Source organism: Sus scrofa, chromosome 4, assembly GCF_054392235.1.
Source record: "Sus scrofa isolate SSC_HxYL_T2T_F1_AM1 chromosome 4, Sscrofa_HxYL_maternal_Yorkshire_Landrace_v2.0, whole genome shotgun sequence".
In the NCBI taxonomy this organism is placed as follows: domain Eukaryota; kingdom Metazoa; phylum Chordata; class Mammalia; order Artiodactyla; family Suidae; genus Sus; species Sus scrofa.
In genome coordinates this window covers 73,300,664-73,325,401 of record NC_139386.1, presented here as the reverse complement: position 1 = coordinate 73,325,401, position 24,738 = coordinate 73,300,664, and the positions used below count along the sequence as shown (strand labels likewise).

The 24,738-nt window shown below is 43.2% G+C and overlaps 2 protein-coding genes and 1 long non-coding RNA gene across 6 annotated transcripts in view; 1 reads left to right on the top strand and 2 right to left on the bottom strand.

The window, feature by feature from the left end:
- Positions 1-876, bottom strand: part of ARMC1 (armadillo repeat containing 1) — a 32,736-nt gene extending 31,860 nt beyond the window's left edge. Inside the window, 1 exon segment of the mRNA NM_001190196.1 lies at positions 688-876. The gene's annotated coding sequence lies outside the window, so the exon portion shown is untranslated.
- A 13,436-nt stretch (positions 877-14,312) lies between these two features.
- Positions 14,313-24,738, top strand: part of MTFR1 (mitochondrial fission regulator 1) — a 66,758-nt gene continuing 56,332 nt past the window's right edge. The window contains exon 1 of one of the 4 annotated variants that reach the window (XM_085022288.1): positions 14,313-14,364. The gene's annotated coding sequence lies outside the window, so the exon portion shown is untranslated. Of the gene's footprint in view, positions 14,463-24,738 lie in introns of all 4 variants that reach the window. The other 3 variants (XM_003125605.5, XM_005663053.4, XM_013996719.3) reach the window with 3 other exon arrangements.
- LOC146403862 (uncharacterized) lies at positions 15,624-18,964 on the bottom strand. Its single transcript, XR_014843728.1, has 2 exons — positions 18,236-18,964; positions 15,624-17,563 (listed from the first exon to the last, which is right to left on the bottom strand). It is a non-coding gene; the product is annotated as an uncharacterized LOC146403862 (long non-coding RNA).

The following is a 24,738-nucleotide window of genomic DNA, read 5'->3' as shown; positions in this document are numbered from 1 at the left end:
TCCTAGCAACCAACTGTAACTCTTTGAGAAGGTGGGTTACCTCCTCTGAGCCTTACTTTCTTCTCATAACAATACTGAGTAGTTGTCAGGATCCAAGAAAATTAGAACTTGGGATATTGATAAGCGTACCAGCAATTACTAAACAAGAACAATGCCTGATCCTATAGGCACTTCTATTCGGCCAGGTGTCGCGGGAAGCTGTGCACTGCCCTAACCCACCAAGACACTAGCACGAAAGGAGATGCAAGAACGCCTCCAAAAACAGTTTTTAAAATAGAAATGTGAACGCTGATCTCTCTTGAATGAAGCCAAACACAACGATGTCCTTCAGCTCTCAGAAGACAGGTAGGTGCACAAAACCAAAAGAAAGTTACCAAAGAAAAACCTGGAGAGATAGATGAAGAAGTGAGATGACAGCCATTAGTAATGCTGGGGTTCCTAAAAATCGGACTGCAGGGGACGGTGAGAAAGTGAACAGAGATAACATTTTAACGGGACCCATGGAAGTCGGGCGCTTTAAGAGCCTAATGGGACTCACAGCTGGGTCTTGGCAAGAGGCGGGCAGAGACCCCCCTCCCGCCCCCGCCGCCCGCCCAGCCCAGGCTGATTCGCCCATGGGTGCAGGGGACGCTTTCTGCGGCCTTCCTGGCTCCACCGCTTTGTCTGCAGTCTCTGGACTCTACTTACCGCTTCAGGGTTCTAAGAATCCAGAGCCTGCCTCACCATCAGGGACACACCAACGGATGAGGTAGAGGTATCCGGGAGGCACAGAGCAGCTCCCTCCTTCCAAGACGGCCTCAGCGTGGGAAGACTACCACACCGACTCCAGGAGCCAAAGAGCGAGGGCGCTGGCGGGGAAAGGCTCTACGGACTCTCTCCCATGACCCAGTCACCTCCGCCGGTTCTGCACTCCTATTGGCTTATACCGTCCCAAAGCAAGAACAAGAAATCCAATCGACAAAGGCTTTCTTAGGAAAAAGCGTTCATTGGTGAGCAAGGGAAAGGCCCGAAGTGTTGAACGGGAGGGTCCAATGAGAACCCGAGAACAGTGGATTGGCCCAAACGACTTTCCGTCCATAAATCTCTAAACGCTGAACGATGATACCAGCTAAGAAAGAGTCACACATCTCCGACTACAATTCCCACCGTTCTGGTGCTGGAGCAGCCTCTCCGCGCCTTAGCTCAGAAATTCAAATTGAAAGTTTCCACTCTAGCAACTCTCTCAGGACGAAGCAGTTTTGTGATATTTCATTAGCTTCTGTGAGTTGTAATTCAGAATCTTAAATTTTTTTTTTTTTGCGTTTTTGCTAAGAACATTAGCACCATCTTCCTAGTAGCTCAAAGGTTGCAGGGGTGTTTTTTTTTTTTTTGGTGTTGTTATTTTAAAAAGAAACTTATTTTGGAATTTGGGGGGTAAGGAAGAGGTTTCTGATGAGAGAATGTTCTCAAATTCGTGAAGAATTTTTTTTTTTTTTTGTCTTTTTGTTTTTTGCCATTTCTTGGGCCGCTTCCACGGCATATGGAGGTTCCCAAGCTAGGGGTCGAATTGGAGCTGTAGCTGCCGGCCTACGCCACAGCCACAGCAACGTGGGATCCGAGCCGCGTCTGCAACCTACACCACAGCTCACGGCAACGCCGGAGCCTTAACCCACCGAGCAAGGCCAGGGATCGAACCCACAACCTCATGGTTCTTAGTCGGATTCGTTAAGCACTGAGCCACGCCGGGAACTCCTTTGAAGAAGTATTTTTAAAACAGTGTCTTGTATTAAGTTTATCAAAGCAAAGTTTAAATACTTGTCTGAGAGTAATGCTTCCCTTGCCCTCGGTAACCTCACTGAATAGATTCTGGATTCTCTTTCATAGGTTGGTTTTTTTTTTTTTTTTTTTTTTTTTTTTGGTCTTTTATGCCTTTTTAGAGCCGCCTCCCGCGGCATATGGAGGTTCCCAGGCTAGGGGTCTTGTCGACGCTGTAGCCGCCGGGCTACGCCAGAGCCACAGAAACGTGGAGTCCGAGCCCACTGAGCAAGGGCAGGGATCGAATCCGCAACCTCATGGTTCCTAGTCGGATTGGTTAACCACTGTGCCACGTGGGGAACATCTTTCATAGGTTGATTCTGCACCATAACCTCATATAGTTAAGTCAGAAGGAATTTGAGAGCCCTCTGATGGAAAAAGAGTGTGAGAGAGAATATCCCAACTTGTATTCTCTGCTAATTTCTCCAGTACTTCGTCCTAAGTGAATTTGAAAACCAGGGAGTTCCCATCGTGGAACATAAGTTAAGAATCCAGCCGCAGCAGAGTCAGAGCAGACTCTGGGTTTGATCCCCCAGGAGGCACAGAGGGTTAAAGATCTGGCCCTGCAGCTGTGGCATAGGTCACACTTGGGTCTTGATTTCATCCCTGGCCTAGGAGCTTCCATGTGCTGGGTGCAGCCAATAAATAAATAAAAAGAGAAAAAAAGAAGTAAGTAAGTTCCCTTGTGGCTCAGTGGAAACGACTCTGACTAGTATCGATGAGAAAGTAAGTTCGATCCCTGGCCTTGCTCAGCGGGTTAAAGATCTGGCTTTGCCTTGAGCTATGGTGTGGGTTTGCAGAGGCAGCTGGGATCTGACATTGCTGTGGGCTGTGATATAGGCTGGCAGCTACAGCTCTGATTCAACCCCTAGCCTTGGAACCTCCATATGCTGTGGGTGTTGCCCTAAAAAGACAAAAAAAAAATTTTTTTTAAGTTACTTCTGCTCAAATGTCCTTGCCTTTCCTTATTATTGGTTATCCTTCTAATAAGAAGAGAAAAGGAGCAAAATAGAGTAGAAAATGTCTCTTTCACACCATTTGACATATAGCAAAAACACGTCTGGCTGGTTTCTGCTTCCCAAAGTCACAGGAGGGAGTGGTAGTAATGAGTACTGAGTCCAAAATAAAAAGAGATGATGCATAGGTCCAGTGTTTGAAGCACCAGTCTCATTTGTAACACTCAACCAAACCAATTAACTGCTACACCAGAGGAAAAAGAAAAAACCCTAAATATAGAAAGCTGTAAAAAAAACTAAAAAGTCCAGAAGGGAGGCTCAGGTTCAACATAACCCATTTGACTAAATAAAATTTCCTTCAGTATTGTTATTAAAAACAATAAGCCAGGGGAGTTCCTGTCATGGCGCAGTGGAAACAAATCTGACTAGGAACCATGAGGTTTCAGTTCAATCCCTGGCCCCAATCAATGGGTTAAGGATCTGGCGTTGCCGTGAGCTGTGGTGTAGGTCTCAGACATGGCTTGGTTCCCGTGTTGCTATGGCTGTGGTGCAGGCTGGCTGCTACAGCTCTGATTGGACCCCTAGCCTGGGAACCTCCATATGCCGCAGGTGCAGCCTAAGAAGACAAAAGACAAAAAAAAAAAAAAAAAAAAAAAAAAAAAAAAGCCAGGAACATAAATCTGTTATTTTTGCTCAGGTGAATCTGTGTATTAGAAAGGGAAAATTTAAAAAAAAGAAAAAAGAAAGGGAAAAGACATTTGGGATCTTCCCAGTTAGAAACTGATGTCACAGGTTTTTGGCACCATCCAGAATATTTGTTCAATAGAGTCTTTGTCTTTTAGAAGTTCACAATCAAAATATAGTCATACTTCTGGGAGTTCCCATCATGGCTTAGCAGTGACAAAACCAACTAGTATCCAGGAAGACATGGGTTCAGTCACTGGGCTCACTCAGTGGGTTAAGGATCCAGCATTGCTGTGAGCTGTGGTGCAAGCCACAGACATGGCTCAGATCTCGAGTTGCTGTAGCTGCGGTGTAGTCCAGCAGCTGCAGCTCCAATTCGACCCTTAGCCGGGGAACCTCTATATGCCTCTGGGTGAGGCCCTAAAAAAAAAAAAAAAAAAAAAAAAAAAAAAAAGCCAAAGAAAAATATAGTCACACTTTTGAATTTGTAGTATCAAAAAGACCAATTCTTGGAGTTCCCATCATGGCTCAGCGGAAATGAATCTGACTAGGATCCATGAGAATGCAGGTTCAATCTCTGGTCTTGCCCAGTGGGTTAAGGATCTGGCATTGCTGTGAGCTGTGGTGTAGGTCACAGACATTGTTCAGATCTGGTGTTACTGTGGCTGTGGTATAGGCCAGCAACTGCAGCTCCGATTAGACCCCTAGCCTGGAAACCTCCATATGCTGTGAGTTTGGCCCTAAAAAGCCAAAAAAAAAAAAAAAAAAAGCAAAACAAACAAAAAAAACAGTTCTTTCTAGCAAACCACCATTTCAGAGAATAGGTGATTGGCATTAAAAAACAGGAAATGTAGTCACAAAAAAATAACTATCTGCTGCATAAGCACCTATGGATTATAGGCCACAAAATAAGTCTTTTAAAGATTTTAAGGAGTTTCCGTCTTGGCGCAGCAGAAACAAATCCGACTAGGAACCATGAGGTTTCGGGTTTGATCCCTGGCCTCACTCAGTGCGTTAAGGATTGAGCGTTGCCATGAGCTGTGGTGTAGGTCACAGAGGCAGCTCGGATCCTACGTTGCTGTGGCTCTGGCCTAGGCTGGTAGCTGTAGCTCCGATTAGACCCCTGGCCTGGGAACCTCCATATGCCACAGGTGCGGCCCTAAAAAGACAAAAGACCAAAAAAAAAGATTTTAAGAATTTATATTCCTGTAGGAATTCCCTGGTGGCTCAGCAGGTTAAGGATCCAGCATTGTCACTGCTGTAGCTTGGGTTGCTGCTGTGCTATAGGCTCAATCTCTGGCCTCAGAACTTCCACATGCCTCTGGTACAGCCAAAAAACAAAAAAGAAAGAAGGAAAAAAGATATGAACTCAATACAGTGAAGTTATACTGCCTGCCATTGTGAGTCATGGCTTGTGTTCAGCCTCAGATACCTTGCCACAGGACTCAACTGGAATGTCAAGTTTCTCAATGGCTGATTCATTAAGACACATGAATCACATAATGGCAGTTTCGTTCATTTAATTATTTAGCAACCATTTTTTAAATACATGCAATGTGCCAGAGACAGTGTGAGCAATGAGGAAAAACATAACAGCTGCTCTCAAAGAGCTCATGGTCTAGTGTAGTGGTTTCCAAGACCCTTTCAGCTTAAAAAATGTCTTTTGGAGTTCCCGTCGTGGCGCAGTGGTTAACGAATCCGACTAGGAACCATGAGGTTGTGGGTTCGATCCCTGGCCTTGCTCAGTGGGTTAAGGATCCAGTGTTGCCGTGAGCTGTGGTGTAGGTTGCAGACGCAGCTCGGATCCTGCGTTGCTGTGGCTCTGGCGTAGGCCGGTGGCTACAGCTCCGATTAGACCCCTAGCCTGGGAACCTCCACAGGCCCAAAGAAATAGCAAAAAAAAAAATAAATAAATAAATAAATAAATAAATAAATAAAAAATGTCTTTTGAGCACATAATTCTGATATATGTATTTACGTATTCATAAATGCTATACATATACTATCAAACTAATATGTGCACTAAAATCATCTCAAAATAGAAAAAAAAAATTTTGGCAGTACCCATAGCATGCAGAAATTCCTGGGCCAGGGATCAAACCCATGCTGTGGCAGTGAATCAAGCCATACAGTGACAATGCTGGATCCTTAAACACTAGGCCACTGTGGAACTCCCAAAATAGAAAAATCTGAAGGATAAGAAATAATTAGAAGCACTGGCTATCTATCTGGATGAAAATAAAATTATATCCATGTATTAGTCATAAAATACTAAATATCCTTTAAGAAAATTTTGGAGACTACAATGAGGAAGTGAGGGAGACCCTAAACAAGAGTGGGAACCAAGAAGTTTTAAAAAGAAATGCATATATATATATATATTTGCTTTTTAGGGCCACATCCATGGCATATGGAGGTTCCCAGGCTAGGGGTCACATCAGAGCTACAGCTGCCAGCCTACACCAACACAGCCACAGCAACACAGGATCGGAACCATGTCTGCAACCTACACCATGGCTCATGGCAACACAGCCAGATCCTTAACCCACTGAGCAAGGCCAGGGATCAAACCCACAACCTCATGGTTAATAGTTGGATTTGTTTCTGCTGTACCACAATGGGAACTTCAAGAAGTAGACATATTAGACTTATTTTTTAAATTTTTTTAATTTTTGACTTGTTATAAAAAAAACTTTGTGTATGAAAGATATATGAGCAATGTCAGGAGATAATAGGTTCGGGGGTAGATTTGCGACTGTGGGCAGATAGAGACTAACATTCAAATATTAATTACATGTGGAGTTCCCACCATGGTGCAAGGGGATCAGGGCGTCTTGGGAATGCTGGGTCTCAGGTTCCATCCCTGGCCAGGCACAGTGGGTTTAAGATCTGGCATTGCCACAGCTGCAGCTTTGGTTGTGATTGCGGCTGGGGTCTGATCTCTGGCCCAGGAACTCCATATGCGGCCAAAAATGAAATAAATAAAAGGTGGGAATTTAAAAATGTATATCTTAATTAAACCTTGTCAAGAAGGGTAAAAGAGGAGTTCCCGTTGTAGCTTAGCACGTTAAGAACCAGACTAGCATCCATGAGGACAAGGGTTTGATCCCTAGCCTGACTCAGTGGGTTAAGGATCTGGCATTGCCTTGAGCTGCAGTGTAGGTCACAGACTCAGCTAGGATCTGGCGTTGCTGCAGCTGTGGTGTAGGCCGGCAGCTATAGCTCGGCTTTGACCCTTAACCTGGGAAGTTCCACATGCTGCAGGTGACCTAAAAAAAAATAAAGAAAAAAAGGAGAGAAAATCTACGTGGCCATTACACATGAAAAGACATTTCAATTCAGTTTTAATCAGAAAACGCAAATGAATAGTGAGAGTATTCAGGGAGTTCCCTTTTAGTGCAGCAGGTTAAGCATCCAGCATTGTCACTGAAGCAGCTCAGGTCACTGCTGTGGCTTGGGTTTGATTTTGATTCCTAGCCCAGGAATTTTCACATGGCACGGGTGTGACAAAGAAAAAAAAAAAAAAAAAAAAAAAAAACAAGAAAATGCAGTATGGTGCCATGTGGTTCAGACAAATCTGAGTGTGACCGCTTGCTAGCTGCATGACTATGCACAAGTCACTTTGCTCCTGAAGACCTTAGCTTCTTAAAACAATCAAACAAACAAAAAAAAAAAACACAGAGATCATGGCACCTGCCTTCAAAGATAAAAGCTAACTTATAACGTTAAAATTCAGGAGTGCTTAAATACTGGGAGAGGAGAAGAGGGTAAAAAAATCATTGTTTACCTTTAGAGAATTTGAAGGAACCTATTCATGTTTCTGAAAACTGCTAAACAGAGAATCAAACCAAGCATCATACTTGCCTTTCTTAAAAGTGCTACAGAACACCTCTCAGCCTTGTGGCTAAGATCAAATGTAGATCTATTCTTATATCCATTTAAATGTACTGTACTTCAGGGTAACAAAATAGTTGACTGTGGGATAATTATTCTGAAAATTGGTAAAATTAAGAACAATCATCAACCTGCTTTTCTTTACAAGCATGCCTCAAGGTAACCAATTAGCTAATAAATGAAAAAGAAAGCTAACACATCATCACCTTTTTGTAAACTAATGATAGCACAGATCTAAGCAGTGATCAGTTCCCGTTGTGGTACAGCGGAAACCAATCAGATTAATATCCTGAGGACGTAGGTTCAATCCCTGGTCTCATTCACTGGGTCGGGGATCCAGCATTGCTGTGGCTGTGGTATAGGCTGGCAGCTGCAACTTGGATTCGACCCTAGCTTGGGAACTTCCTGGTGTATCCCTAAAAAGACAAAAAAGAAAGGAAAGAAAAAAAAATAATTTTTCACACTCTTGTTGTGTCTCAGCGGGTTAAAGACCCAAGGCTGTCTCTGTGAGGATGCAGGTTAGATTCCAGGCTTCAATCAGTGGGTTAAGGATCCAGTGTTGCCACAATTTCACTTCCTTATGCCCCAGGTGAGGCCTTAAAAAGAAAAAAATAGTTACTATGTTTCTGGCCCGATAATGGTATTATAGATATGTTTTTTTGGAAAGATTCTTTATCTTTTAGGGTTACACAGTGAAATATTTATGGTTGAAATGACATGTCTGAGATTAGGTTCAAAAGAATCAGAGTTTGCTTGTATGAGGCCTTGTGTTTCATTCCCTGGCATCTCCCCCAAAAAAGAAAAAGGAAAAAAAAAAAAAAAGAATCAGAAATCAGAAAGGCTGGGAAAGAGTACAGATGAAATCCATGGGAATGAGTAGCTGATGATGGATATATGAAAATTCCTTGTACTATGCTTTTTACTTTTGTATATGTTTATTTTCCATAATTACAATTTTAAAAACAATACATAATTTATAAACATAAAAAAGAGGTCTGTGGGTCAGTGTCTATTCCAAGATCTGGCTTGGAGAAATGTCACAATATCTGGAAGGCAATGACTTTTTTACCTATTTGGATACACATTTTTTAGGATATACTGTACATCAGATCACTTTGTACACTGATCTAAGAAGAATAAAAGAGTTTCAAGGCTCTGAGCCAAAAATGCTCAATAGTATTTAATTAAATTAAAATAACAATTCTTCACTGGGCACCATGGTAAAACATATTTCATTTGCACTGAGATTTACGTGACTGAAGCAGATTTAAACATTATTCTCTCTTAACAATATCTGCTTAATAGTGATCAGAGCCTTGAATCCAATGGGCCTAAAATATTAGTCATTAACCTTCATCTTTACACTTTCCCCTCAGGTGAGGTAATGTTGGCCCACCACTTAGGTTCATGTAACTGAACCTCTCCTGGACACACCCAGCCTCCCTTTGTCATAAAGCAGCCTTTGCAGAGGTATTTCACCATCCTAACTGGTCCCTGACCAGCTAGGTTTTTGAGGACTCTAACTCAGGCCCATTTTAGTGTACTATATTTTTTATAGACAGGCAGTCAGAGGTGATAAAAAGCAGAACTAGAGCTGTTCCCGTTGTGGCTCAGGGGAACCGATTCTGACAAGTAATCATGAGGTTTCGGGTTCGATCCCTGGCCTTGCTCAGTGGGTTAAGGATCCGGTGTTGCCATGAGCTGTGGTGTAGGTCGAAGGTGCAGCTCAGATCCAGCATTGCTGTGGCCGTGGTCTAGGCTGGCGGCTGTAACTCTGATTTGACCCCTAGCCTGGGAACCTCCATATGCAGGGGTGCAGTAAAAAAAAAAAAAAAAAAAGCAGAACTAGAGAAAGGGTGCTGATTTCCACGGAAGGTATTGTGTAAGACTTGACGATCATTTAGCTTACCTCACCAAATGGGATTGTCATTAAACCTAACATGGGAACCAGACTGATGGACGTATTTAGATATTTGTCTGTCCCCTATTTTTCTAGTACCTGAATCATAACCATATGAACTGACTGTCCTTCATGGTTCTTATTAATTGGGCCCTTGTGATAAGCCAGACACTGCCCTTAGTATTTTATAAATGTTACACAATCAGTACTCAGGGTTACCCTTTGAGGGTGACTCTTTTCCACATGGTGGAAACTGAGACCCACAGAGGCTGGCTGGCTGGCCCAAGGCTGCACAGCTGGTAAGTGGCAGAGGCATATTTGAATATGGGTCTGTCTGACTTGGAAGCCCGCATTCTTTCCACAACAGATTTCTGTCTCACCAGCAACATGATCAAATGGGAATCTGATCTTTTGTTAAATCTCTACAAGGAAACTGGCTCACAACTGGCCTTGGTTACTTTTCTGTTGCCTGATATACACTTAATAATGATAAATCTCTTTGCCTAAATAATGGCATCATAATCCTTTAATTTCCTGTTAGGAATCTGGAGGCATAGAAAGGTCAAGGGATTTCTTTCAAGGTTGAACACTGAGTGAGAAGTGAACTGTTTATTTTCTCTTCTATTCAATAAAGACTTCAACTAACAGAGGAAGTTTCAGTTATTCTAGACTCTACCAGGGAAGCTGAGCCATTAATTTGGGTAAAGAATTCCAGGATCAGATATACTATAAAGGAAACAAAAGTCTATTTTCTTCTAAAATCCCCAAATGGATTGCCCTGTAACTTTCCACATTTTAGAACAGCCATGCAGAACAATCACCTAAGAGTCTGGGAGTAGACCTGGGCATATGTATTTTTAAACAAACTCCAAAGTGAAATTTAAGAACCACTAATTTTATGAAGGAGTCAGACATTTTATTAGGTATCTATTGCTTCATAACAAATTACTCCAAAACTTAACATAATAATCATTTATTATCTCCTAATTTGCATGCATGAGGAAACCATGTGTAGCTTAGACGTTTCTGGCTCAGTCTCCCACAAAACTGCAATAATTTCAAGGTTCAAGTGAGAGAGAATCTTTTTTTTTTCTTTTTTTTTCTTTTTAGGGCCACACCCATGGCATATGAAGGTTCCCAGGCTAGGGGTCTAATCGGAGCTACAGCTGCTGATGAACACCAATCGAACCCGAAACCTCGTAATTCCTAGTCGGATTGGTTTCCGCTGCCCCACGACGGAAACTCTGGGGGAGAATCTTTTTCCAGGTTCACTCATAGGGCTGTTAGCAGGATTCGGTTCCTTTTTTCCTTTTTTGGCCATACCCTCAGAATGCAGACGTTCCAAGGCCAGGGAATAAACCTGTACCATACAGCCACCCAAGCCACAGCAATGACAACGCTGGATCCTTAACCTTCTGAGAACCAGGAACTCCAAGATTCAGTTTCTTATAGGCTGATGTAGAGGGCCCTTGTTCCTTGCTGGCTATTGGTCAGAGGCGTCCCTCAGTTTCTGGCCATTTGGGCCTCTACATAGGGAATCTCACAGTGTGGAGGCTGGCTTCTCACAGAGTAAGTGGAGAGACCAAGAGAGAGCAAGCAAAATGGAAGCCACAATCTTTTTAAACCTAATCTTGGAAATGACATACCATCACTCTTGCTGTATTCTATCCATTAGAAGGTTGTCACTAGGTCCAGTCCACCCTCAAGAAGGGGATATTACACCAGGCTGGGGTCTTTGGGGACCATCTTAGAGTCTGTCTAACACAGAGATGTAAACAAAGAATTAAAAAGCAAGTCAGGCATATATGTCCCCTAAAGGAGGTTAGATTCAGTGACACCCCAGGAGCAACAAGTACACCTGATATCTAGATTTTGGTTTCTGAGTACCATTCCAAGACTCCTTGAAGAAGTGGCTGACTTTGATGCTGGGGCAAGAAGAATACAAGATCAGCCTGGAGCCTTTTGTACTTCAAGGAAAAAGGAGATGATCAAAAAGTAAAAAGGAGGAGTTCCTGCTGTGGTGCAACAGGATTGGTGTGCTGGGTGCAGGTGCGCATTTTGTGTGCGCTGCGTTGCAGGTTTGATCCCCAGCCTAACACAGTGGGTTAGGGATCTGGCATTGCCTCAGCTGCAGGCTTAGGTTGTAACTGTGGCTCATTTCTGATTCCTGGCCCTGGGAAATCCATATGCTGCAGGGCAGTCCAAAAAAAAAAAAAAAAAAGCAAAAAGGACACAGGAGCCATCCTAAAAGTTGCCTAAGCTGGAAAAATTTGATCAACAAAAATCATAATATATAAAATAAAGCATAAAATAAATATACCTGAGTATTTATAAATAAATGATTTAATATAAATAAATAAGCAGGTGAGGGAGAGACAAATCATCCTTACAGAATTTGTATAGTTAGTCTTCTCCAGGGGTTGAAGCTTTTAGTCTCCTATTCTCCTTTCTCGTGGACTGGATTTAGTGACTTTCTTCCAAAGAAGAGAATATGGAAAGGAGGGGGAATTCAACTTGATAGTGGGGAAACTAACAAACCCTAACATGGTGCAGGTGATCAGGGTTAACATCAGCTGACATAAGTGGTAACGTACCCCTGAAATGACATTATGAGACGAGCATCTCACCCATGTGGTACTTTACCCAAAATTTATAATCCCAGTCTCATCATGAGAAACACATCTGACAAATTCAAACTGAGGAACATTTTACAAAATACCTGACCAGACTCCTCAAGAGTGTCATGAGTTATAAATAAAGAATGAGAAACTCTTGACAGGGAGTTCCTCTTGTGGCACAGTGGAAACCTGACTGGTATCCATGAAGACGCACGTTCCATCCTTGGCCTCGCTCAGTGGGTCGGGGCCCTGGTGTTGCCATGAGCTGTGGTGTAGGTCACAGACATGGCTCAGATCTGGCATTGCTGTGGCTGTGATGTAGGCTGGCAGCTGTAGCTCCAATTCAACCCCTAGCCTGGGAACTTCCATATGCTGTGGGTTCAGCCCTAAAAAGAAAAAGAAAAAAAAAAAAGAAAGAAACTCTTGATAGGCCAGAGGAGTCTAAGGAAACATGATGACTAAATGCAATGTGGCAATTTGGATTGGAGTCTGGAACAGAAAATTATGATTTTATAATCACATATATTTTTATCTTTATTTTTATTTTGCTTTTTAGGGCTGCACTCATGGCATATGGAAGTCCCCAGGCTAGGGGTGGAATCAGAACTGTAGCTGCCAGCCTACGCCAACAGCAACATGGAGTTGGAGCTGCATCTGTGACCTACACCATAGCTCACATCAATGCTGAGGAACGCCAGGGATCAAACCCATACCCTCATGGATACTAGTTGGATTCATTTCCACTGCGCCACAACAGGAACTCCCTGTAATCTTATAATTTTAAAAGTGTGATGACTGGAAGATTTCCCCCTAGATTAACTTTTGGCTCAGCACATTTCAAACTCTTTTCTCTTTCTCCACCCATGTGCATCTACTGCCAGGTGCCCTGGGACACATTCATTTATGAGATAGAATAGAGTGTAGCTAGGAGTTTTCCTGGAAGCTATTCCAACACCAGGAGAGTCAGAAATAACTTATCAGGGAAGTGGCTCCAGTTCCATCTCAACTCTTTCCCTCACTCAGATCCCCCAAAAGCCCAGAGCCACTCCAGGGCACCTAGAAGGGAAGTGTGAAGGAAAGGAAATTGGCATGGAAAAAAGCCTTAGCCAATCCCTGTTGAGGACAGCTCTAAGACATATGAGTTTAAAACTACATATGATCATGTGCATTAGGTGCTGGGGCCCCTTTAAAGAGTTGAAAACTACATATGATCATGTGCATTATTAGGTGCTGGGGCCCTTCCTTGGCTCTTGGAGAGAGCTGGTGCAAGTCAATGGCAGATGCTTCATTAGCTTCGCACTAAATCCACCCTAGGAAAATCTCATAAGCAACAAGTGAACTTTGTTAGATATATCGCCATGCTCTGCCCCTGCCCCTTGAGCTCAGATGCTTCTGCTGCTTCATCAGACCCCAGCCCAAGCATTCTCTTCTTCCAGATGCACTCCCTGAGAACCCGGGCAGGCTTAGGCGGGTTTCCCAGCCCCCTCCATACCTGGTTACAACTTTTGGTTATATAAATTAACCTTGTTGTTAGCCCGTAGGCTCACTGAGGGCGTGGTTCAAAGCTCTTTAAAATCTTTGTATTGTCACAGTGGGCCCCTAACAAGCCCTTGTTAAGTAGATGAATTAACGCTTTTGCTGAAGGGGGAAAGCCTCGCCAGGGAGAGACTTGGGCACCCGGATTAAAAACTTCAGAGCTCTGTTGTCTGCTTACGACCTCTGGGATCAATTACAATGGGAGGGTAAGAGAAACAGCCAATCAGCAATAGGCTCTTGAAAAGCCAAACAGAAATAGGTTTCTCCGCTCTACGTATGAATCTTTTGTCAGTCCTACCCATATTACCATGCTTAATATATTGTTAGCTATTAAGTGCAATGATCATATTTTCAAGAGAGAATGAATTGAACCCAGAGTGTCTTGGGATACTCAGCTACTAAAAATCACGTGTCCCAACGAATAAAACTTAAACATGTTAGAACCGAAGACTTGGTAAAGTAAAATCCTAACCCTTCAGGCACTTTGTACAATCCGACAGCCCTACTTCCCCTAGACAAACACACCCGAGATACGAAGTCCGCAAAGGCTGGGTGAGCACAAGTTGCTACACCGCGAGATGAAACAGCTCATTTATTAGCTTAACAAGGGCTAAGATTCACATCTTCTTTCAAGGTAATACACACTTGGGGCTACATTCAGAATGTGGGTCTTTCTTGAGGTTGAAGTTTACAAAGCACTTGCCAAGGCAGAGAACTGAGGACAAAAAGCAAGGTCCACGGGAAAGCCCACGCGATAGCCGAGCCCAACGCGTGCGCACACTGCGAGAGGCCGCTCCAGGCTCGTGCAGCGATCTTCTGGCCTTCCGCTTGCGGCTCCCGCCTCCAGGCCGGAGGGAGCCGTTGATTGGTGAGCCTCGCCCGGGCTCGGGGCGGAGATTGGGTGATTGGCAGCAACGCCCCGGGACGGCCAAGCTGGAAGGTGGAGTAGCTGAAGAAGCCGGCGGGCTGCCTCGCGCCGGAGGTAGAGTGAGGTAAAAACTCTGGAAAGCGGTTGGCTTGGGGTCGAGGAGGCGCCCCGGGGACGGCGGCGGGAACCTTTGGTGACACTCAGGGTAGGAGGTGAAGGAGCCGGGTTTGGGTTTTCGGGGAGGCCGGCGGGCTCCGCGTACCGGTGGGGTGTCCGCGCCGCGGCTGAAGGGAGGCGGAGATGTCCGGGGGCGGCCGTGCTGGCCGAGGGCCCTGCTGGGGCTGGAGCTTTGGCGGAGCGGAGCGAATTCGGCCGACTTGCCGGGCAAGGCAGGACTCACCCACCCGCCCACCTATTCTCCCCATCGCTGCCCCCTTCCTCCCCCGGCCTTTGGTCGGTCGTCGGGAGCCGGCAGTTCGCGCGCCGGCAGTCAGGCAGCGGCCCAGGGAAGGGCCTTTGCGGCAGTTCCCTTGGGTGTTGCGCTTTCCCGGGGGTTCGGTGGCGTGACTCGGCGGGTGCTCCTCCTGTCCGGGCCTCGGGGATTGGGAGGGAGGAGCATACCTGTTGGGCCGCCTGGGAGGCGTAACCAGCCTCAGCTGGCCGGCGTCCCCGTTTCACTTTTCGCCTCTTAGAACTTGCCACTTTGTCTTCCCGACCGGGACCGGGATTTGCATTAAGCCCCAAAGGAAAACAGAAAACACCTCGACCTTTGGACATTTAACAGCACTTTTTATTATGGGAGTCTTCAGACTCTCCAGTGTCACGAGGATAGTAGGAGAGCTCCGTGCACCCATTACCCAATTTAAAATCAGTAACTGGCCAGGCTTGCTCCTTCCCCCGCCCCGATTATTTTGAAGTATATCTCAGACATATTTCATTTCTTGTACATATTTCCTCATGATCAGCAATTGTACTTCTTTTCCAGTCATTTGCTTTGTGGAGAAGTTGAGTAAAATAAGGCACTTTTGAACGTGTAGATAGCGCTAATTTAGTTTGCGCTGCAAGACTGTGGGTAGTTCTCCGAAGGTAGAGTTTCATTACCTGAAAACAAAGGTGCCACATAATCTAGTTTTGTCTGTAGCTTTACTGCTTTTGAGTAGTAATAATAGTACTGATAATTAGCATTTACCGGGTTCTTGGTATGTATGGAACACTGAAATTATCACCTGTTCATTTAACTTTTACAACAGCTGTGTGAAGTGGGTATTGTCCCATTTTACAGATGAGGGGAAAATAGGCTGAGAGAGATTAAACAATTTGCCTGAGGTCACCCTCATGTAAGGGTTAGGGGGCAGGGATTTAGGATGCTGACCCTGGTCACTGCTAAGTCCTTGCTCTTTTAACAATAATTGAATGTCCTAAAAATTGTAGAGTAAATGTAACTGCTTTGGAAAATTCTGTTGAGCTACAACTCTAATGGAAAAAAAAAACCAACTGGGTATTAGTACAATAGTAAGGTAGATTTTGAAACAATAAAAAGTTAATACAGTTGAATTTAAAGTTAGGAGCAAAATACAGGTGTAGTTCAATACAGAATTTAAAATATTTTATATTATAGAATATGACCAGTTAAAGGGGAAAGGAAAAGGGAAAAAATACACATCAGTGAATAGCCTCTAAGTCTTTTGGCTATTTATACTGGATACTTTTTTGTTTACTTATTTTTTGGGTTTTTTTGGCGGAACCTGCAGCATTTGGAAGTTCTCTGGCCAGGGATCAAACCTGAGCTGGAGCAGTGATAATAAATATCCTCAACCCACTGAGTCACCAGGGTACTCCAATACTGGATACTTTCTTTAATCTGTATCCTTCATCTTCTCAGTCTTACACTGTTTCTAAGGGAAGATCTTCATCCAAATAAGGAATAAGGATTAGAAAGAGACAACTGGGCTTATTTAGAGGATAATAGAGAAGACCTATTAAATTAGAGTTAGGATTCCTGCTGGAGGGGAATAATTCAGAAGTCTAGAAGTAAGGTTAGACTTACACATGAAGGAACTTGAATGCCAAGTTTAAGGAGTTTGAATTTGAGCAAAGAAGTGACACAAACACAGCCATCTCATAGGGAGATAGCTGGCTCTGTCAAAAATGGCTTCACCTGAAATGTGAAGCGATAAGTGATGTGGGTAACCAGTGAATTTTATAAGGAAGGGAATGGAGAATAAAAAAAGTCTGAAAAAGAGAGAGGAAGAGACACCATGGTACATTAGGGTCTGACGTGCTGGTAAACTTCAGTTTCCACCCCCTTTGTTTTCTACTGTTCGGGCAGTCTTGCTGATGAGTAGTACTGTACCACTGCTTTGCCAAATGTTTACTGGTCAGCTATTCATCTGTTCTTTTATATGTATATTATGTACTACTGATGCAAGTTACACAGTGTAGGAGTTCCTGTTGTGGCTCAGCGGGTTAAGAACCTGACTACTATCCATGGGGATATGGGTTCAATCTGTTGCCTCCATCAGTGGGTTAAGGATCCCGCGAGGCTGTGGATGTGTTGTAGGCCGGCAGCTGCAGTCCTGATTCGACTCCTAGCCTGGGAACTTCCATATGCCATGGGTGTGTCCCTAAAAGGAAAATTTAAAAAAAGAAAGAAAAATAAATTGCACAATTTAGATAAACAATGAAAAATGACAAACTGTTATCCCATCATGTAATGATACAGAGGTTCATAAGGAAGAAAAAGTAGAGAAATCCATTACCAACCCTCAGACACAGCCAGTGTAAACTTTGGTATCTTTTCAAGTCTTTTCTTCTGGGTATATGTGTACATAAAATACCTATTTCACCACCATTTCTCTGCTCTATTTTTTTTTTTTTTTTTGGCTTTTTTCAGGGCCGCACCCGCGGCGTATGGACGTTCCCAGGCTAGGGGTTGAATTGGAGCTGTAGCTGCCGGCCTACACCACAGTCACAGCAATGCCAGATCTGAGCTTTATCTGTGACCTATGCCACAGCTCATGGCAACAGCTGAGCAAGGCCAGGGATCAAACCCAAAACCTCATGCTTCCTTGTCAGATTCGTTTGCACTGCATCACAACGGGAACTCCTCTCTGCTCTATTTTTTTAAAAAAGAGAATCGCATATATATATGTTTGTTATTTAGATTTTTATCACGAAATCTTTTCATGTGTAGCTTTTTTTTTTCTTTCTTTTTTGGCCGCCCCATGGCATGTGGAGTTCCCAGGCAGGGATCAGACCCAAGGTGTAACCTCAGCCTAAGCCACAACTGTGGCAACTCCAGATCCTTAACCCACTGTGTCAGGCTGGGGATTGAACCTGCCTTCCAGAGCTCCCACAGCACCACCAATCCGATTGCACCACGGCAGGAACTCCCTTTTTTTGTCTTCTTAGGACTGAATCTGAAGCATATGGAAGTTCCCAGGGGTTGATTGCTGGCCATAGCACTGCCACATCCACAACCTACCCTTGGCAGCTTGGATCCTTAACCCACTGAGCAAGGCCAGGGATCAAACCCAAAACTTCATGGATGCTAGCTGGGTTCATTACCACTGAGCCACAACAGGAACGCCTCTTTTTTTTTTTTTTTTTTTTTTTTTAAAGGCCATAAACTTAGAGTGGGTATGTTGAATTTAACTATTTCTGTATTGATTGACATTAAGTTTGCCTCTGGATTGTCTCTTTCACAACTTATGCTTTAGAAATATCCTTACTAGCTTTTAAAAACCAAACATCTTTTCTTACAAAGGTATAATTTATTACATTTTTCCACAAGGCAACTGTGTTTTTTTTGTTTGTTTTTTTTTTGCCTTTTTAGGGCCGCACCCATGGCATATGGACATTCCCAGGCTGGGGGTGGAATCAGAGCTGTAGCTGCTGGCCTGCACCAGAGCCACAGCAGCGCAGGATCTGAGCTGCATCTGCAACCTACACCAAAGCTCACAGCAACGCCAGATCCTTAACCCACTGAGCGAGGCCAGGGATCGAACCTGAAACGTCATGATTCCTAGTTGGATTCGTTAACTGCTGAGCCACGACGGGAACTCCACACAAGGCAACTTTTTATACAAATAATATGCAGGGACAGTAATTATTACACAGCTTATCAAAAAAACCGTTATAGTGAGTTTTCATCAATATGCTTGTCTGAAGGAACCACTTTTAGTTAGTGAAAAATGTTCATTTCCAAGTAATGTGTTTGTTGCTACCATTGTTCAGGACCACTTAAAATATTTGAACAGTCTTTTCAGAAGATTGTTTTAAGGGAGTTCCCTAGTGTCCTAAGTGGTTAAGGATCCAACATAGTCACTGTTTTGGCCTGGGTCGCTGCTGTGGCTTGAGTTCCATCCTGGCTGAAGAACTTGTGTATGCTGCTGGCGCAGCCAAAAAAAAGATAGGGTTTTAAAACTGATGCCAGAATACTTAATTCATTTGCATGGGAATGCATAAAATAACGCTTTAAGAAGAAAATTCCTGAGTTTCTGCCATGGCTTAGTGGATTAAGACTCCTACTGCACCAGTTTGGGTTGATGTGGAGGTTTGGGTTTGATCCCTGGGCTGGCACAGTGAATTTAAAGGATCTGGTGTTGCCACAGCTGTAGCATAGGTTACAGCTGTGGCTCGGATTCTGTCCTTGGCCCAAGAACTTCTGTATGCCTTGGTAGCAGACATAAAATTAAAAAAAAAAAAAAAGAAAGGAAAATTCCTATTTAAATCACAGTAGGGTTATATTTCAGAGATCCTCTCATGAAAATGGCATGTCTTTAGCTCAAATAGAAATGTAAAGCTAGGAGTCATGGCTCAGCAGAAACGAATCTGACTAGCATCCCTGAGGGCACAGGTTTGATCCCTGTCCTTGCTCAGTGGGTTAAGGATCCGGTGTTGCTGAGAGTTTTGTAGTGTAGCTCGGAGACCTGGCTCGGATCTTGAGTTGCTTGGATCTTGTGATGTAGGCCGGCAGCTACAGCTCTAATTGGACCACTAGCCTGGGAACCTCCATATGCTTCGGGTGTGGCCCTAAAAAGACGGAAAAAAAAAAAAAAGGCACAGGAGAGGAGACTGAAGGACTCAGTGTGGTCAAAGAAGTGTCTGAGTGGAAGCTCTAAGGTGAGATACTTGTTTTTTTTTTTTGGTCTTTCTGCCTTTTCTAGGGCCACTCTCATGGCATATGGAGGTTCCCAGGCTAGGGGTCTAATCAGAGCTGTAGCCACTGGCCTACGCCAGAGCCACAGCAACATGGGATCCAAGCCACATCTGTGACCTACACCACAGCTCACGGCAAGGCTGGATCCTTAACCCACTGAGCAAGGCCAGGGGTTGAACCTGCAACCTCATGGTTCCTAGTCAGATTCGTTAGCCACTGTGCCGCGACTGGAACTCCTGTAGATTTTGCTTTTAAATGAAAGGTAAAATATGCTTTGTAGCATTGTCTAAACAGTACAAACCATTTTCTTCCTGTATCATATACATGCTCTCAAGTCATTAATAGACTATAACTTACTTTTTTTCTTCTTTTTAGGGCCGTATTTGCATATGGAAGTTCCCGGGCTAGGAGTCACATTGGAGCTGCAGCTGCTGGCCTGTGCCACAGCCACAGCAACGCAGAATCTCAACCGCATCTGCGACCTACACCACAGGTCACGGCAACACCAGGTCCTCAACCCACTGGGTGAGGCCGGGGTGGAACCTGCATCCTCATGGATACTTGTCCATAACCTGTTCGTAACCTGCTGAGCTACAGTGGAAACTCCATAACTCACTTGTATTAGGTTCGTAATGTTTTGTAATATGGGTATACTGTAATTAACAGTGTTTTCCCCCCACCGCCACACCTGAGGCATGTGAATTTCCCAGGGCCAGGGATCAAACCCTCACCACAGCAGCAACTCAGGCTGCTACAGTGACAATGCCAGGTCCTTAATCCTGCTGTGCCACAAAAAAACTTCCTAATTAACAGTTTTATGGATGAACATTTAATTTTTTATTTTTTTTGCTTCTTAGGGCCACACTTGGGGCACATGGAGGTTCCCAGGCTAGAGGTCAAATCGGAGCTACAGCTGCGGGCCTACACCAGAGCCATAGCAATGCCAGATCTGAGCCATGTCTGTGACCTACACCACAGCTCCCAGCAAAGCCAGATCCTTAACCCACTGAGCAAAGCCAGGGATTGAACCCGAAACCTCATGGTTCCTAATTGTATTCTTTTCTACTGCTCTATGACGGGAACTCCTGATGAACATTTTAAGTTGATCCCAGTTATGTGAGTAGAAAAAGCACTGCAGAAAATATTCTTATGCATGTGTCTTATGTATAATGCTTTTATTTCTGCAAGAGATTTCTGAAGGTTACATTACTTGGTCAAAGGCTATATGTATTTAAAAATTTTTTTTCGAAACAAAAGTTACATTAAAAGTATTGTGGAGTTCCTGCTGTGGTGCAACATGATCTGTGGTGTCTGTGGTGCGAGGATGCAGATTCAATCCCCAGCCAGTGGGACTAAAGGATCTCATGTTGCCATAGCTGCAGCATAGGTCTCAACTGTGGCTTGGATCTGATCTCTGGCCCAGGAATTCCATATTCCTTGGGGTGGCCAAAAAGAAAAAATACATTTAAAAAAAGGAAAAGTATGTAAATGTACATCTATCTTGATAAGCTTTCACAAAGTAAGCACATCTAAGCATCTGTCTTTGTCAAGAAATAGAACTCTATGAAGTTCCGTTGTGACTCGGAGTTATAATCCAGTTATGCCCCTGCTATGGCTCTGGTTACAGCTGTGGCGAGGGTTTGATCCCTGGCCTGGAAACTTCCACATTTTAGGTGCAACCTTTACCCCCCCAAAAAACAAAACCAAGAAATAGAATATTACCAACACCCTCAAAATCCTTCTCAGGCCTCCTTCCAGTTCCTACCTCTGTCTCTAACATTTAAAAAAACCTTAAAAAAAAGAAAAGCCTACTAATCTGTTATTAGCTTAGTTTTTAGCCATTAGTTTTATCTGTTTTAGATCTTTATGTAAATGGCCTCAAACAGTGCTCCATTGTTGCATCATCTCTGTGACTGTTATCACCTGGCACTGGCAAGCATACATGTTCAGTGATGTACCATTGCTAATGAGGCCCAAGTGCTGGTTCCATTTAGAGAAGGGCTTGGAGTAGAGAAGACTCAGCTGAAGTCATAGCTGGGTGATGGGGACTGAGTTAAGTGTTCTTAAGTCAACAGTAATGAGGGGCAGAGTGTGGTAAAGCAGAGCTTCCAAGGGAGTTGTTTTTGTTGTTGTTATTTTTAATTAAGGAAGTATAATCTACATATAGCAAAATTCACTCTTTATGATGAACATTTTTTTGATGAACACAGTCTTGTAACCATCACCACAATCAAGATACAGACTGCTTCTATTTGCCCCAAACTTACCTTGTGCTCCCTTGAAGTTATTAGTAACCCTTTCTCCACTGCCAGCCCCTGGTGACCACTGATCTGTTTTGTGTCCCTTTAGTTTTGCCTTTGAGGGAGGCTTTTTAAAAGAGCTTAGAGAAGTAATTGATTGGAAACAGCCTTGATATAAAATGGGCAAGAATAAACAAGCACAGGACCCTTTGAGGTGGCTTTGAAGCAGCATTCCAAAGGGAGAGCTGAATTTTCCTTAAGTGAGAGAGAGGGTGCTTACCTTCAAACAGGGTTCCTGCGAGCACCGGGGATGTTTTGGAGGAAAGCTTAGCCTTAGGAGAACACCAACTATGTGACCTTGATTCTTTTTTCTTTTTTTTTTTTTGGTCTTTTCAGGGCTGCACCCGAGGCATATGGAAGTTCCCAGGCTAGGGGTCTAATTGGAGCTGTAAGCCGCCAGCCTACACCACAGCCACAGCAACGTAGGATCTGAGCTGCATCTGTGACCTACACCACAGCTCGGCAACACCAGATCCTTAACCCATTGAGCTAGGCCAGGGATCAAACCTGCAGCTTCATGGTTCCTAGTCGGATTCATTTCTACTGTGCCATGATGGGAACTCCTCTTTTTTCAATTTAACAAGGACTATTTCCTGCCTTGAAATTTCCTTTTTTGTGTGTGTGACAACATCTCTCTCATTTTTCTGTTGCCTTTTTGATCGTTTTTCCCCAGTCCCTTTTGTTTTCTCTGTTTAATCCTCAAGTATTTCCTGAGGTTTCTATCCTGGCTTCATTTCTTATCTGTATGAGTTAGCCCATTTACTCTTAGGTTTCATCTCCTTTTTCTTTTTTTCTTTTCTTTTTTTAAATGTGCACCCATGATGTGTTAAGTTCCTGGGCCAGGGATTGAACCGGAGCCACAGCAGTAATAACACTGGGTCCTTAACCCACTGAGCTACCAGGGAACTCCTCATCTCCTTTCTCTCAGCCATTGCTTCCTAATTTTTATTTATAGCACAGACTCTGCCTAGCAAGAATAATTTTTAAATAGTTTTAAAAAAATTATCCACTTAAAAAATGAGCAAAGACATTTAAGAAGGTATCAAAATGTTTTGCCCCCCAAAACGTGAAGAACCCACTAAAATTGCTGAAATTAAAAAGGCCAACAGTACTAAATATTGACCATTGACAATACCAAGGATTGTATAGAGCAACTGGAGCTCTCATTTACTTGCTTGTGGGAATGTAACTGGTATAACAACTTTAGAAAAGTGTTAGTTTCTATTAAAAATATAGCTATATGTCTATATGTATCTTATGATCTAGCCCTTTTACTCCTGGGTATATACTCAAAAGAAATTAGTTCTTCTGTGTACCTGCTATGTTATGTGCATGAATTGTTTTAGCAAATTTGTAGTGGCTAAAAAATGGAAACAACCCAATATTCCTGAACAGTAAGTTGGTATAATTATAGTACTGCGATGAATTACTACACAGCAGTGAAAAAGAACTGGTTCACAAAAGATGTGAATAAATTTCTCAGTGTTGAATGAAAGAAGTCAGACGCAAAAGAGTACATACAGCATGCGGAAGGGATAGGCTGGAAAGGTTAGAATAGTGCTTAGGTAGGTGAGGCGTGTGTGTGGACTGGATAGAGACCCAGGGGAGCTTTTGGGGTTTTGGAAATGTTTTATGTCTTGATCTAGATGGAGGTTACAAGGCATATGTACTTTTCTAAAAACTGAGGTACAGGAGTTCTGTTGTGGCACAACGGAAACCAATCCGATTAGGAACCATGAGGTTTCAGGTTCCATCCCTGGCCTTGCTCAGTGGGTTAAGGATCTGGCGTCTGCGAGCTGTGGTGTAGGTTGCAGACATACCTCAGATCTGATGTTGCTGTGGCATAGGTGGGCAGCTGTAGCTCTAATTGGACCCCTAGCCTGGGAACTTCCATATGCCGTGAATGTGGCCCTGAAAAGCACACAACCCCCTCCCCCCCCCAAAAAAAAACCCTGAGATATAAGTTACACAGAAAAGTACACTAATTTCGAGTTCTTGTCATGGCACAGCGAAAATGATTCTGACTAGGAACCATGAGGTTGAGGGTTTGATCCCTGGTCTCACTCAGTGGGTTAAGGATCTGGTGTTGCTGTGAGCTGTGATGTAGGTGTCAGACACAGCTCAGATCTGGTGTTGCTGTGGCTCTGGTGTAGGCCAGTAGCTGTAGCTCTGATTGGACCCCTAGCCTGGGAACCTCCATATGACATGGGTACACCCCTAGAAAGGACAAAAGACAAAAAAAAAAAAAAAAAAAAAAAAAAGGACAAATTCTAAGTGTATCCAGCTTGATGAATTTATATGTATATAAAATATATACATATAAATTATATTTATAAAATAGACACATTTTTACATATAATTATAAATTATATAATAGAAATTATATTTATAAATTAAATGTAAATATATGAAAAATAAATATAAATGATATTTATATATATAAATTCATCAACCTGGACACTTAAAATTTGTGTATGTTTCTGTGTAAGTTATTTCTCAGTTTTTTTTCTTTTTTCTTTTTCTTTTTTTTTTTTTTTGGTCTTTTTGTCTTTTCTAGGGCCGCACCCATGGCATATAGAGATTCCCAGGCTAGGGGTCCAATGGGAGCTGTAGCCGCCAGCCTACATCACAGCCACAGCAACGCCAGATCCAAGCCTTGTCTGGCACCTACACCACAGCTCACAGCAATGCCGAATCCTTAACCTATTGAGCAAGACCAGGGATTGAACCCGTAACTTCATGGTTCCTAGTTGGACTTGTTAACCACTGAGCCATAATGGGAACTCCTATATCTCAGTTTTTAAAAAAGTAATAGCTTTTTAAATCCTACATAAACCATCCTTTTTCTCTGACCATTTTTTTGGTCAGTCATTTCTAGCTTATTTTTGACCCTTTGCATTTTTATTCCCATTAACAGGGTATTCATTCTTATAAGCAGTTATAAGAATTAACATTAAAATACTTCAGTCTCGCCAAAGTTCTAGTCATTACCATTCTTAGTTATCAATAAATTGTATGTTCCTCTCA